The 15,557-nt window shown below is 42.9% G+C and overlaps 1 protein-coding gene across 11 annotated transcripts in view; it reads left to right on the top strand.

The window, feature by feature from the left end:
* Nucleotides 1-15,557, top strand: part of LOC125467601 (cadherin-18-like) — a 588,086-nt gene that overhangs the window by 146,209 nt on the left and 426,320 nt on the right. For 3 of the 11 annotated variants that reach the window (XM_059651816.1, XM_059651806.1, XM_059651794.1), the window contains exon 3: nt 3,375-3,516. The exons of 5 other annotated variants lie outside the window; for them this stretch is intronic. The gene's annotated coding sequence lies outside the window, so the exon portion shown is untranslated. Of the gene's footprint in view, nt 1-3,374; nt 3,517-3,800; nt 3,827-4,748; nt 4,764-11,216; nt 11,232-15,557 lie in introns of those variants that run through there. 3 more of the 11 variants (XM_059651840.1, XM_059651837.1, XM_059651845.1) reach the window with 3 other exon arrangements.

Raw genomic sequence — 15,557 nt, 5'->3', positions numbered from 1 at the left:
AGGGCAAGCTGGTATTCTTGGAGCTTTGAAACACAATCCTTATGTACTTGATGTAGGGCTGCAGGAGAATCGTTGCCTGTGACAATTAAATTGGACATTGTTGTCAAGGCGCCAGCCCAGTTACAAATTGAGGGTGTCCTTCTGTGATTCTAAAATCATGATCATTCATTGGTGTGGGTATTGGAGTGGGTGTGAGAAGGGGTTTATTTAATTGCATTAGAGCCACAAATATGTTCAACAGCAGTGCAACCAATTTGATTGGTGTTGGGTGCCGGGGCGGTGTGCACGAAAGGAAGTCTCTAATCAGAGAAGGGACAGAACTGAAGCAGGAATATTTATTCACAGTCTTCTACAGCTGTGATTCTGCTCCCCAGCTCTTTCTGGAGAATCTGCAACTGTATAGCTCATAGTTATTGATTTGTGCAGTCAGCATTTCTGTTTCCAATCGCCCCCTAATTTCCTGTGTGACATAATCATTTAGTTTGGATGGGGATTAAACAGAGGGGTGGGGACCACTGTGGACAGGATCTTGTGGAGACTCTGATTGGAGAGATATTGAAAGACCAAGGGACTTCCTCTTGGGAATGGTAGTCATGTGCTTTATCACTCAGGCAAGTCAGCAGTGTCTGGTCTTCCGCACAGTATCCTGGACCCCCACACCCACCCCAATCCCTTCCCCTCACTGTTACCACATCCTGGGGCAGAAATCCCACCTGTTGAGATCTGATGGCAAATAAAAGGTTAGCAGCTCTTCGATGCTCAACAGCAACTCTAGGAGACAGTGACAGCTGCTGGAACTGCATTCTATGGCCTCAACTAAGGCGTGACTGAAATAACAGGTTGGGGGATGACAGAAAGGAGGTCAGGGGCAGTAGGTTGAGGGATAAAGGGATCTCACAGTAAAGGCAGGGGGGATTTCCATCAGTGAGCTTCACCCAGCCCAATACCCGGTTTGGTGGTGAAGCATCAAGGGTGTTTGAATGAAGAATGCCCCACTCCAGGTGCCCAGAAACTGACATGTCAGGGCCTGGATGGCATGCTCCCAGCTGCATTGCTACTAGTGGAGACAGACAGGCTCCTTCACTGGGCATTAACGCCCAATTAACAGCCTGAAGTGGCAGTGGAGAGTGAAGGCTGTGGAGTTAACAGGTGAAGGCAGCCATTCATTAAATTTCCTGATGAAATCCCCCACTGCCCACAAACCTACCATGAATAATACACAAGATTCTCTTTAATCTGACCTTAATGTCACTCATTGCACAGTAAACATGAACTGTGCATTGTTAATCCTGACAACACAGTTAGCAGAAATTGCACTGTAAACCCCTCACTGCACTCTTAATCCTAACTATACTGGTAACTTCTGACACACCTGGTAACTTTCAGCACACACTTAACCATTTGAAATGCCAAGGGACTTCCTGTTTGGAATGGTAATCATGTGCTTTGTCACTCAGGTAGGCCAGCAGTGCCTGGTCTTCCTGCTGTTAAAATGCAGACCTGGAGGAGCACAGCAGGTCAGACAGCATCAGAGGAGCATGAAAGTCATTGTTTTGGGTCTTCACCAGGACCTGAAACATCAACGTTCCTGCTCCTACAGTGCTGTCTGACCTACTGTGCTCCTCCAGCTCAACATTTTATTGACTCTGACTGCCAGCATCTGCAGTCCTTGCTATCCCCCGAACTCTCACTCAACTGTTAACCTGAACTACCATGTTAATCCTGATTGACCTCTCCCTGCCAGGTCTCTGCTGGGGTGGCTACAGAAAGGCACTGATTGAAACTACCCAAATGTCTGTGGGCCTGTTGTCATTTTCAGTAAAAATTGTTTCATTGATTCCAACAGTTTCACAATTTGTGAATCTGCTCTGTTTTGAATCCAGTAGAGGAGTATGTTGATAAATTATATTTGTATAATTACTCCCTGATATTCCTTGCGGTGTACAGAACTAGTTTTATAGCTTTATATAAAACAGTCCAAGGAACTCCTGACAATGTGTCCAACGTAAAGTGGCAATCTAGCAGCTCCATCTGTTTACATGGAGACCACTGAGAATTTCAAAGTGCCAGATGACTGCTTTATTGATGCTAACTTATCTTTAGCTGCTACTGTGACTCGTGATTAAACTCAATCTGAAGGGAATCCAAATCAGTAGAAAGTAAGGTTTATTCTATGAATCGGGAGTCTTGTCACTTCATTACTTTTCACACACTTGATTTTCTGATATGTAGCTGATCAGTTCTTACATTGTCAGTACAACTGAATACTGTTGTAAAACTGTGTGTCTGATCGGCATTGTCAGGGAAGACCTACAGCCACACTCCCCACAGGAATGTCAGTTTACAGTCACAGGCCAATGTTATGACGCTACTGTACCTAGTTCCTCTCCTCCAGAGAAATCCATAAAGTCTCCTAAATTGTTTAATTGAGAAAATTGTTTAATATATCCTTCTGTGACTCATTGTCAGAGTTTGGCTGGTAATGCTCCTGTGCAAGGCCTTAGATCATAAAAGATATTATAGAAGTAATGTTATTGTTGGAACGTCTGGCTGTCGGCTGGCTGCAATGATACACGAAGATATTTAATAGGATTATGGTTGCTTTGTGAACAATGGGGTGCAGCAGTTTGCAATGGAGAGCACAAGCTCCTTCCTGTAAACAAACCTGAGAGTTCTTGTAGTGCAGTGGTAATATCCCTACCTCTGAGCTGGGAGACCCATGTTCAAATCTAACCTGCTCCAGAGGTATGTTGGGACATTCCTGAGCAAGTTGCTTGCCAAATGTCTACAAATGAACATCGCCCAATTGTGTCCTCGCAAATTAATGTGTGATCACAAGGACTGAAATGAATATTAGAGGCTCAAAAGATCCTACTCAAATTATGACTTTCTTCCTGTCCCTTTCTTGTTGTAAAATGTTGAACAAGATTTCCTGGAGTTTGGAAGGATGAGGGGTGATGTAATTACGCTGATTCAGAAAGGATTGACTGCAGACAAGTGATTTAAATTGGATAAAATTCTGCATAAGCAGGCACTATCTGAATACTAGAGTTAAACTATTTCGGGGTGAAAGGAGAAAGTATTTCTTTATGAAACGCTGGTAAGAATTTAAAGGTCACTTCCCTACAAAGGCTGTGGATGTCAGGGAAACATTTAAATTTTCAAAATTGTGATTAATAGTCAATTCTAAGAATAAAGATCATCAAATGTGAGTAAATCAAACTTTCATTTGATTCTTTCATAGGTCACTTCCCTACAAAGGCTGTGGATGTCAGGGAAACATTTAAATTTTCAAAATTGTGATTAATAGTCAATTCTAAGAATAAAGATCATCAAATGTGAGTAAATCAAACTTTCATTTGATTCTTTCATAGGATGTGAGCATTCCTGCCAAGGTCAGCACCTATTGTCTATCCTTCATTATCCTGGAACTCAGTGACTTGCTTGGCCTATGCAGAAGGCAGTTAGGGGTCAACCACATTGCTGTGGGCCTGGAGTCACATGCACACCAAACAGGTGAGATGAGGGCCCAGTGAGAATAACAGCCCTTGACATCGAGGCTGCATTCAACTGAGTCTATCATCAAGGAGCCCTAACAAAACTGCAATCGATGGCTATGAGGGAACAAAGTCCATGCCGGTTGGAATCTTAAAAACTGAAACTGCGGATTCCGTAAATCAGAGACAAAAATAGGAATGGCTGGAAAAGCTCAACAAATCTGGCAGCATCCGTGGAGAGAAATCGAAGTTAACATTTTGGATGAGTGACCCTTCCTCAGAACTGGAGTCATATCTAGCTTACAGGAAAATGGCTGTGGTTGTTATAGGTTAGTCATCTCAGCTCTAGGACATCTCTGCAGGAGTTCCTTAGGATAGTGTCCAAGCCCCAACCATCTTCAGTTTTGCTGCATCAATGACCTCTGCTCCATCATAAGGTCAGAAGTGGACATGTCCGCCGATGATTGCACACTGTTCAGTACCATTCGTGACTCCTCAGATACTGAAGCTGCTCATACTTAATTGTAAGAAAACCAGGACAGTATCCAGGCTTGACTTAACAAGCGGCAAGTAACATTCTAGGCAATGACCATCTCCAATATGAAACAACCTAACCAGCAACCCATTGACATTCAATGGTGTTACCATCACTGAATCCCCCACTGTCAACATCCTGGGAATTACCATTGACCAGAAACTTAGCTGGATTAACCACATAAACACAGTGGCTGCAAGAGTAGGTCAGAGTCTTGGAATGAGTACTGCAATGAGTAATGCCCCTCCTGACTCCCCAGAACCTGACCACCATCTGCAAGGCATAAGCCAGGAGTGTGATGAAATGTTCCCCAGTGGCCTGGACCGGTGAAGCTCCAACAACATGCAAGAACCTTGACATCAACCCAGGACAAAACAGCCCATTTGATTAGCACCACATCCGCAAACATCCACTCCCTCCACCAATGATGCTCAGTACCAGCAGTGTTTATTACCTGTGACCACTTCCAACTAGAAAGACAATGGCAGCAGATACATGGGAACACTAACCACTGCAAATTGCTCCCCAAGCCACTCACCATCCTAAGAAATGTATTGTTGTTCCTTCAGTGTCACTGGGTCAAAACCCTAGAGCTCCCTTCCTAAGGATATTATGAAACTGCCTATAGCACAAGGACTGCAGCAGTTGAAGAAGACAGCTCAACACCACCTTCTTAAGGGTAACAAGGGAAGGACAATAAATACTGGCCCAGTCAGTGGTACCCATGTCCAGTGAGTGAATGAATAAAAGATACATCTCATAGATTTCTTTCCTAAATGACGTCACTGATCCATATGCATTTTCATTACCAGTTTACCATAAAAACATAAATCAGAAGCAGGCCATTTGGCCCATCAAGCTTGCTTTACCTTTCAATCAGATCATGGCACATTCCTGTTTTGCCGAAGAACTGTTGATTACTTTAGAGATTAAAAGTTTTCTATCTCGGCATTGAATATACTTAATGAGCCAGCCGCTACTGGTTCTGCATTAAAAACCTCCACAGGTTCATCACCAACTAAAAGAAATAAAAACCTTTTCATTCCTACCTTAACTGGGTGATCTCTTACTCTGAGATGATGCCCTCTGGTCGAAACTCTCCCACAAGGAAGGACAACCTTTCTATATCTATCTTGTCAAGTTCCCTAGGGATCTTGTATGTTTCATTAAAATAAACCACTCACTCTTCCAAACTCCACTGAATACAGAGCTGACCTACTTAACTGTTCCTCATAAGACAGTCCTTTCATAGCCGGTAGCAGCCTAGTGAATTTTCCCTCAACTGTCTCTAATACCAGTATATCTTTCCTGAGATAAGGTGCCTGAGATAACTACAGAGACCAATATCCTGACACCGAGTCACCCTTTATTTACATGTGCACTGTAAATGGGCTCTGACCAGCCAGCTCAGCCATGCAGCCGCTGTGCTTATTTTCCCAAGCACTCGTGTTGTGTGTGTGAAGGTGAAGGACACAGTGAGAGACAGCAGGAGTTAAAATAACTTTGCCAATGTTCCACCACCAGGAAAAAAACACCCATGTGGCCAGGGAACCAGTGACAAAACAGAGCCTGGCAGGGACAATGCTCATGTGAAACATAAAGTGAAAGGGAGGGTGAGGACTAAATCAAAACAGCATTGGAAAGGGGAAATCTGCTGTTTATTTTTGTTGGCCAAGGCACCCTGTTTGGCCCAGGTTAAAAACCCTAATCAAGAATGTCATGGTCAATAGGATGCATCTGACTGACCTCATTGCAGGCACGACACCTCTAAAGCTAGTGCATCTTTCCTGAGATAAGAGGACCAAAACTGTTCGCAGTATTCCAACTGTGACCTAATTAGTGTTGTGCACAGTTTAGCCAGACCCCCCTATTTTTATACTTCACTTCCATATTGCGACTAACATTGTGCCCTTGATTTGTTGTTTGGATGCAGATCCCACCAGCTGAAATGATAGAATTGGAACCATGTCCCTATAAGCATGAGCCTTGGTGTTTGGATTCCTAGCCCAATGATTTTATAACTGTGCCGCTGTGATCCCCATGAATTAGGGAACAGGCTCAGGGGTGCTGGATGTCTCCAGCATTCCTCAACTCACTCAATGTTTAAGGTCATGGGTCAAAGTGTTGAAAGAAAAAGTTTCTCAAGGTTAACCCTTCCTAAAATCAGATCCTACCTGGAGGATGTGTGTGATATTCCTTCAGTTGAATGAATGAATGAATGAATGGTATTTTACAAAAATTATCTGGGATTAAAAATATAAAAGATTTCCAAAAAGAGCAGTCAGACAGAGTCCACATTTCTGTTTAATTTCAGCGCTGTACTCAGTTGCTGCTTGTCTAAATATAAAACCTCTCTGTGGGGAATGATCAGAACAAACACTATTGTATCAAGCTGGCTGAGAGAGAACAAAAATTAAATGAGGAAGAAAGGTTAGCAAGTCTTCTCTGAAAATTGCCTGCTTTAGAAACAGGAGCAACATGTAATTTAATTTTTGACATTTTAAAGCCTTTTCTATAATTTTCTCCCAAAGCTTTAAGTCATTTTCTTATAAACAAGTAAAGATCAAACTCAAGGAAAATGCTAAAAATAGCGACATGTTGTCAAATTTTTTGAAGTCTAAGCATCTTTGATCTGACTAATGGTAAAACTCCATAAATGTTGCATGGTTTGTACAGAGACCTTGCTGACTACAAAAGAGGCACAGATGTTCCTGTGGATATCATAGGAACGTTCCCAAATTGTACAAGTACTGAACTATTTATTTCAGAACCCTCTCTCCATCCCCCTCTCTGATAAAGGGTCTAGGCCCGAAACGTCAGCTTTTGTGCTCCTGAGATGCTGCTTGGCCTGCTGTGTTCATCCAGCTCCACACTTTGTTATCTTGGATTCTCCAGCATCTGCAGTTCCCATTATCTCTGACGACAAGTGGAAGTCAGCTTGATGAGTTAGAGATTGATCAAAGGAAGAGAAGAACATAGGAGCCAGAGAAGGCCATTCAACCTCTTGGCATGCTGCATCATTTTGTACAATTCATCAATATTCACACAATTTTCCTGCACTATCTCTGTGCCGCTTGATATCATAGCAAATCAAATCCTAATGATTTCATTTTAGAACATGCTCAAAGACTGGGTTTCTGTAGAGAATTCCAAATATTCATCACCCTCAAAATCAAGAAATTCCTGTTCAGCTGAACCCTAAAAGGCTTGTTTACTCTGAGATAGTAGGAGCTGGAGAATCTGAGATAACACAGTGCGGAGCTGGAGGAACACAGCAGGCCAAGCAGCATCAGAGGAGCAGGAAAGCTGACGTTTTGGGTCTGGACCCTTCTTCAGAAAATTGTTAATTCTGAGACTGTGTCACCCTGGTTCTAGCGAAGTGCACACCCATTCAGGGGTAAGGATCCTTCCTGCATTGACCCTGTCTAGCCTTTAAGAATTTTATACATTTAATTTAGATCACCTTTTGTTCTTATACACTCTGGAGAATAAATTTCCTCGTGCACTACTCCAGGATTCAGTCTGGTGAATCTCCACTGCACTCCCTCTTTGGAAAGAGTCTGCTTCCTTCGGTAATACACACGCTGCTCCAGGTATGGCCTCCCTTGGGTTCTATATAATTGAAACAAAACATCATTCCTCCCTGCATTCCAATCCCTTGTGGTAAAGGCCAACATAACATTTGCCTTCCTAATTGCATGCTGCTCCTGAATGTTAGCTTTCAGCGATTTATGAATGTATGTGACTTACTCACTTCAAAAGAGGTGGAGGCAGAGCCTGTGAATATTTTTCAGGCAAAATTCAACATTTTTGCTAAGTAAGGGGTGAAAGTGTCTTGAGGCTGGTCAGAAATATGGAGTAATCAGCTCAATTAGCCATGATCTTATTGATTGGTGGAGCAGACTCATCTGGTCATATGGATAAGGTCCCCCGGTCCTTTTGGACCTTACCATTAAAACATGCCATGCAGCTCCACTCCCCCAACCAAAGTAGTTAATGTTCACCTTATATTCCATTTTCCATGTTTACACCCACTCACTCAGCCTTTTGGAAACCCTTTGAAGCCTGTTTGCATCCTTCTCACAAATAACATACCTACCCAGTTTTTTTATAACCTGCAGTCTTGGAAATATTATATTTAATCCCCAAATCCAAAGCACTGATCAAAATTGTGAAGAGCTGTGACCTAAGCATTGAATTTTGCAGTGCCTAACACTGGTCACGGTCTATTTCCTTTTCCTCAATTATTCCTTTTGTCTAATCCACTCAAACTTAATGAGCCAAAGAATGATTTCTTTATTCATATTCTCTGTTATCTTTCCATTAATTCTCCTCAAGTTATGGGAAAAGGCCAGAAAGTGGAGTTGAGGGTTATCAGATCAGATAATAATCCCAATAAAGAGTGGAGAAGACCCAATGGGATGAATAGCCAACTTCTTCCCTATGTCGTGTGATCTCGATCGACATGGGTGCAGAGGAGATTTACCAGGATGTTGCCTGGTATGGAGGGAAGGTCTTACGAGGAAAGGCTGAGGGACTTGAGGCTGTTTTCATTAGAGAGAAGAAGGTTGAGAGGTGACTTAATTGAAACATATAAAATAATCAGAGGGTTAGATAGGGTGGATAAGGAGAGCCTTTTTCCTATGATGGTGACGGCGAGCACGAGGGGGCATAGCTTTAAATTGAGGGGTGAAAGATATAGGACAGATGTCAGAGGTAGTTTCTTTACTCGGAGAGTAGTAAGGGAATGGAACGCTTTGCCTGCAACGGTAGTAGATTCGCCAACTTTAGGTACATTTAAGTCGTCATTGGACAAGCATATGGACGTACATGGAATAGTGTAGGTTAGATGGGCTTGAGAGCGGTATAACAGGTCGGCACAACATCGAGGGCCGAAGGGCCTGTACTGTGCTGTAATGTTCTATGTTCTATGTTCTATGTTAGTGTAGAGAATTTTTTTACAGAAACCTTACAGTGCGAAAGCAGGCCATCCAGCCCGTCAAGTCCACACCAACCCGCCAAAGAGGCTTCCACCCAGACCCAAACCCAAACCTTACCCTACCCTAACACTCCTTCTGTAATCTGCATTTCCCATGGCCAATCCACCTAACCTGCACATCTTTAGACTGTGGGTGGAAACCAGAGCCCCCGGGGGAAACCCATGCAGACATGGGGAGAAGTTGCAAACTACGCACTGACAGTTGCCTGAAAATGGAATAGAACCAAGGTCCCTGCTGCTGTGAAGCAGCAGGGCACAACCACTGAACCACCATGATGCCCCTGTTATTATAGCTGCAAGCGTAGTTTAACTGGTGGTGTATCAGTATGGAGGGATATCTGGTGGCGTATCTTTCCCTGATTTCATTCATCGCACCACGAGCTGTGCGCCTGGCAGAGTCATCAAGCATAGATGCCTGTCTGTAATGTTTTCAGTGGAATTCATGGCAGCTCAGTGAGAGGCAGCTGAGCCTTTGCTTTAGGTTTCCAGCGCAGATGGTGAACGTGAGAAGCCATGGAGAGAAGGAGTTTGGTTTCTAGAGGGAGTCACCAGTAAGCAAGGCATTAAAACTGATATGGAATTGAATAAAGCAGGATTCATTGAAGTGCCCATCCTAATCCCAACTCTCCTGGGAACACATCTGGTGTAGTGGTAGTGTCCATACCTCTGAGCCTGGAGACCCCAGTTCAAATCCCACTTTTTCCAAAGGTGTGTAATAAAACATCTGAAGAGGTTAATTAATAATATTTAATCTCAGCCTTCTCCCCTGTACTCAAACCTTGTTTGTTCGCTCCAAGCTGAGGCCTAAATAAGCCTAGCTTCTGGTCTGCAGGTGAACAGAAATTCTTGTGACAGGAACATCACTGATTGTGACCAAAACTGGGGGTGGGCTTGGAATGTTTGGATTGAGGAGGAAGGAAGTGAAGGATTGGGATACTCGTGTAAGGGAGAAAAAAAGGAATCCAGAGCAAGAGACATGTAACATTGCTGTCTCGCCTTTCGAAGAATTCCTGAAAAGACCAACAAAAGAAGTAAATCCATCTTAGTGGATTTGTATTTTTTTATTTTAAACTCTGGATCTCTCCCTGGTGATGGCAATGAAGCAAAAGTTTCCTGTTCAGCCCAAGGTACATCGAAATTACAGTCACGGCCCAATGAAGTTATTACACTGATTGGAATATTTAAAACAGAATTCCCCACCTCAGCAGGATTTTTCCTCTCCTTCCAAGTACTCACCAGTCCCCTCCTAGCTCCTACCACAACTCCTGTCAACTCCCACCAACACCCGCAGATCCCATTACCCCCTCACCAGCTCCCAACACCCCCCACCCAGCACTGAACACTGCCTCCCAGTTCGCACCATCCTGCTCCCAGAACTCATCACGCCCGTCACCAGCTCCCACCACCCAGCTCCCAGCACTCACCACACCACTCCTAGCTCCCACAACCCCTCCCCGGCTCCAATCAACTCCCTTCCTCCCAGCTCCCACTACCTCCTCTCCCAGCACTCACCACATCCTTCCAGCTCCTGCCACCCTTTTCCAAAACTCGCCATCCCACCACGCTGCTTCCAGAACTCACTACACCCCTCCCAGCTCCCACCACCACCTTCCCAGCATTCACCACACCCCTCCAGCCTCCAAACCTCCCTCTCCCACATTCACCACATCCCTTCCCAGCCTCCAACCCTCCCTCTGCCACATTCATCATGCCCTTCCCAGCATCCAAACCTCCTTCTCCTGCATTCACCACATCCCTCCCAGCCCCCGCCATTGCCCTTCCAGCTCCCACCACACCCTCCCAGGTCCCACCACACCCCAACCCCAAATCCAGAGGTGAGTGTTGGCTTCCCCTGCAGAGAACCGGTTTAATGTTGGGAACTGGGACAGAGTGGGGGCATTAGTAGGTACATTTTGTGGGTATTTAATTTGGGCAATTAAGATTCAATCTGCCCCTGATTTGTGTCTTTGCTATTTTAATGGTAAGTCATTTTAAAAGACCAGTGAACGCATGACATTGATTAAATTCAAGTAGAAGCTGCCATGATATTTATCATTTTGTACAGAAGGATCGCTGTGCCCTATTGAACTCCGGAAGCATTTTCATTGAATTATTTAAGATGCAATATTGAACTCTCGATCGATCTCCAAACACACAGCAAGTTTCTTTTCAACTGACAACAAATGGATCTGAACTCGAGGTTAGCATTTTGCAGAAACCTGTCCAATAGCCTTGCTGTTTGATGTGGAAGCCCCTACAGGGTCCCAATGAAAATATCTCATTTATAATAGTATCAACCAGTACAATGTAGGGCCTATAGTTATTGCCTTTAAGTCAGTGCACTCTGAAAGCTATCTTTCCATCTTCCATTTCAGAATTGTCACTAAACTTCTCCTTTTGAAGTATGAAACAGTAAAATATATTTAAAAGGCAGTAGGTGGATTTATTCTGTCCTCAGTTTCAGTGTATGAAGCCATGGTTTATAGTCAATGTAAAAAAAAAGGAGGTTTCTGGTGTTTTGAACAGCATTAAGGTAGACAATTCCCCAAGAACTATCCCAGAATGCTATGGCAGGCAGGAGAAGAAATTGCTGGGGCCTTGTTAAAAAATCATTGTATCTTTTGTAGTCACAGGAGAGGTCCCAGAGGAGTGGAGGTTATCCAGCATTTTTCCTTTGTTTAAGAAGGACAACAGGGATAATTTAGGAAATTCGAGGCTGGTGAGCCTTAGGTCACTGGTAGGGAAATTATTGGAGAAGGTTCTTAATGATAGGATTTACTGATGTTTGGATAGACAGTGTGGCTTTTTGCAGGTGAGGTCATGTCGAACAAACTTGATTGATTTGTGAGGAAATGACAAAGATGATTGATGAGGGTAGGAGGTTGATGTTGTTTATATGGACTTTTGCAAGGCCTTTGACAAGGTCCCTCATAGCAGGCTGATAGAGAATTTGAACTCACATGGAATCTGAGGAGAGGAAGGATGATTTTCTGACTGGACATCTGTAACTATTCATGTTCTACAGGGATCAGTGCTGTGACCCCTGTTATTTTAATATATGAAAGTGCTTTGGACAAGAATGTAGATACTGTGAGTAGTAAATTTACAAATGTGCAAAGATTGGGGGAAGCTGCGGATAGAAGGGAGGATTGCGAAAGAATACAGCAAGAGATAGATAAGCCAGAGATTTGTGCAAAGAAATAGCAGATGGAATGTTATTCAGACAAATACAAGGTTATGTATTTTGGAAGACCTATTGCAGGAGGATAGTATAACAGGAAATGGCAAAACCATTAGTAACATCAACATAGAGAGAGATTTAGACATACATGTCCACAGTTCCCTGAAAGTGGCACAAAGCAACTCAGGTGGATAAGGTGGTCAAGAAGACATATGGCATGCTTGCCTTCATCAATCAGGGCATAGAGTATAAAATTGGCAAATCATGTTGTGGCTGTGTAGAACTTTAATTAGTCTGCATTTGGATTATCGCGTACTGTTCTTGTTGCCACACTACCAGAAGGATATGGAGGTTATGGAGACGATACAGAAACAATTTACCAGGATGTTGCCTGGTTTGGAGGGTATTGGTTACGAGGAGAGATTGGACAAACTTGATTGTTTTCACTTAAACATCAGAGACTGAGAGAAGACTTGATAGAGGTTTTCAAAATTATGAGAAGCACGAACAGAATGGATAGTCAGAGTCATTTTCCCAGGGTAGAAATGTCAATTACCAAGGGCATAGGTTTAAGATAAAAGAGGGAAAGTTTAAAGTAGATGTGAGAGGCAAGTTTTTTACACACATAAAGGAAAGTGTCTGGAATGTGCTACCAGAGGAGATGGTAGAAACAGATATTAAAGCAACATTTAAGAACCATTTTGACAGATATACAACTAGGTAGGGAAGAGAGGGGATAAAGACCATGTTGAGGCAAAAGGTTTTATGTTTAGAAAGGCATCATGTGTCAGCACAGTCTTGGTAGGTCAAAGGACCTGCTCCTGTGTTGTACTGTTCTTTGTTATTTGATCCTGTTCTAGCTATCTCCCACTTTCTGTCCTTGGACAATTAAACAAAATCTGATATACAATATAAATCGAGATGGAAGGTGAGAATTTAACTTTGTGCCATATTCTTTCAACGTTATTACATCTGTATTAGTGAATGTGCAGTAAAATTCCTGTGCGTAAGATTTTTTAAACTCACACGAAGTATGGATTAAAGTTTGACTGGGTCCATTGACCTGTACCAATCACTGGTCAGATGTAATTTCTACCTTGTTGTGTTTCAATTACATGAACAGCAATCAGGCATCACATGCAAGCCCTCCACCATTGTTTTTCATCAGGCATTTCTCCCAAAGATTATATCTTAATAGAAAATAGTTACAGTCATCGCATTAGACAGAAATCTTCCCATTAATGTATTGACTTATTTTCCATAAAATAGAAGTATTCAATCTGCTTGATACCAAAATGATTTAGAAGCAGCAGTGCATCAGGGCTCCTGCTGTGGTCTATTATATAGCCCCTGGGTTTGAGGATTTTTCACAGTATGAAACTCTGTTGAGAATAACTTTTAGAGCAGGAACAATGTCACATACTCAGATAAGAGGTGATAATGGTGTTATGCCCAATTAACAACCTCAAAGGTTACAACACAATTATTTTGCTGCCACTTACGAACAAAACCTTGTTGAGATTAGATTAGATTCCCTACAGTGTGGAAACAGGACCTTCGACCCAACAAGTCCACAGCGCCCCTTGGAGCAGCCCACCCAGACCCACGCCCCTATAACCCAAACACCCCTGAACACTATGGGCAATTTAGCATGGCCAATCCACCTAACCTACACATCTTTGGACTGTGGGAGGAGACCAAAGCACCCAGACACAGGGAGAATGTGCAAACTCCACACAGTCGCCCGAGGCGGGAATTGAACCCGGGCCCCTGGTGCTGTGAGGCTGCAGTGCTAACCACTGAGCCACCGTGCCACGTGTTGGGATTTTTGTCAGCTGGTCAGCAAGCCAATATCAATCACACAAAACTTCTTCAGGGTTCAGAAGAAAAATCGTCTGTGTTTGTTTATTTCCCTACCACACCCATGTCTTTAAGGCAGAACATAGTCTTTTCTTTAGTATAACGCTCATTGCTAGTTTAATTTCAAAAATATTTTTTGTTCAACTCTGCATTACTGTCTGCCACAAACCTGAAGTCACTATGGAAAATTACCAAAAGTAAAACAAAATGGTGTATATTAACATGGATTAACACTCAACAAAAGATTCAAGAAGATAGCAGTAGTTAGAAAATTTGAAGGTGGTGAAGAGCTGCCTTCTTGAAATGTTTTAGTCCATGTGCTGAAAGTAGACCCAGAATGCACGTAGGGAGAAAATTCTAGAATTCTGACCCAGTAGCACTGGGCCAATGATATATTTCCAAGTCAGGATCATGAGTGATTTGGAAGGGAAACTGTAGGTAGTGCTGTTCCTATGGATCTGCTGTCCTGGTCCATCTAGATGGAAGTGATTGTGAATTTGGAAGGTGCTGTCTAAGGACCTTTGGTGAATTTCTGCATTGCATCTTGTAGATAGCATACACTGCTGCTACTGAGCATCAGTGTTGGAGGGAGTGGATGCTTGTGGATGTCAGGCCAAACAAGTGCTGCTTTGTTTTGGCTGGTGTCAAGATTCTTGAGTGTTGTTGAAGCTGCACCCATCCGGGCAAGTGGAGAGTATTTTATCACACTCCTGACTTGTGCCTTGTAGATGGTACACAGGCTTTGGCAAGTCAGGAGATAAGTTACTCACTGTAGGACCCTGAGCCTCTGATTGGCTGTTTTACATTCATGTGATTGCCACAGCTTCTGTTCAATGGTAGCCTGCAAAATGTTGGTGTTTGAGGAGTCAGTGATAGTAACACCATTGAATGTCAAGGGCTGGTAATTCAATTGTCTTTTCTTGGAGATAGTTATTGCCTGGCATTTATATTTTGAGAATATTATTTTCAACTTTTTAACCCAAGCCTGGATATTGTTCTGATCTTGCTGCATTTGAACATGGACTGCTTCAGTTTCTAAGGAGTCACAAAAGGTGCTGAACATTATGCAATCATTGGCAAACATCCCTACTTCTGACCTTATGATGGAGGGAAGGTCATTGATGAAGCAGCTGAAGACGGTTGGACTTTGGACACTATCCTGAAAAACTCCTGCAGAGATGCCCTGGAGCTGAGATGATTGACCTCTCACAACGACCAACATCTTCCTATGTGTCAGGTACGACTCCTGTAATGGACCAGAACATAACACCTGGAAGTGTATCGCGGAGATAGCCAATGCCCTAACATTTATCTTATTTAAAGACAACTGCAAGGTGCTTTGTTACAGATGTAATTCAGTTGGTTATATAAATTGGTTTTAAGCAAAACGCTCTTTATTCTTACCTATAGTTAAAATTCAAATGAAAGAAAGAAGAATTGGTCTAACTTTAATTTTATGAGAAAGCTTAACCAAATAATAGATTA

Source organism: Stegostoma tigrinum, chromosome 2, assembly GCF_030684315.1.
Source record: "Stegostoma tigrinum isolate sSteTig4 chromosome 2, sSteTig4.hap1, whole genome shotgun sequence".
Lineage (NCBI taxonomy): Eukaryota > Metazoa > Chordata > Chondrichthyes > Orectolobiformes > Stegostomatidae > Stegostoma > Stegostoma tigrinum.
Note: the sequence above shows the minus strand (reverse complement) of the source record. Positions and strands in the feature narration are given on the sequence as shown.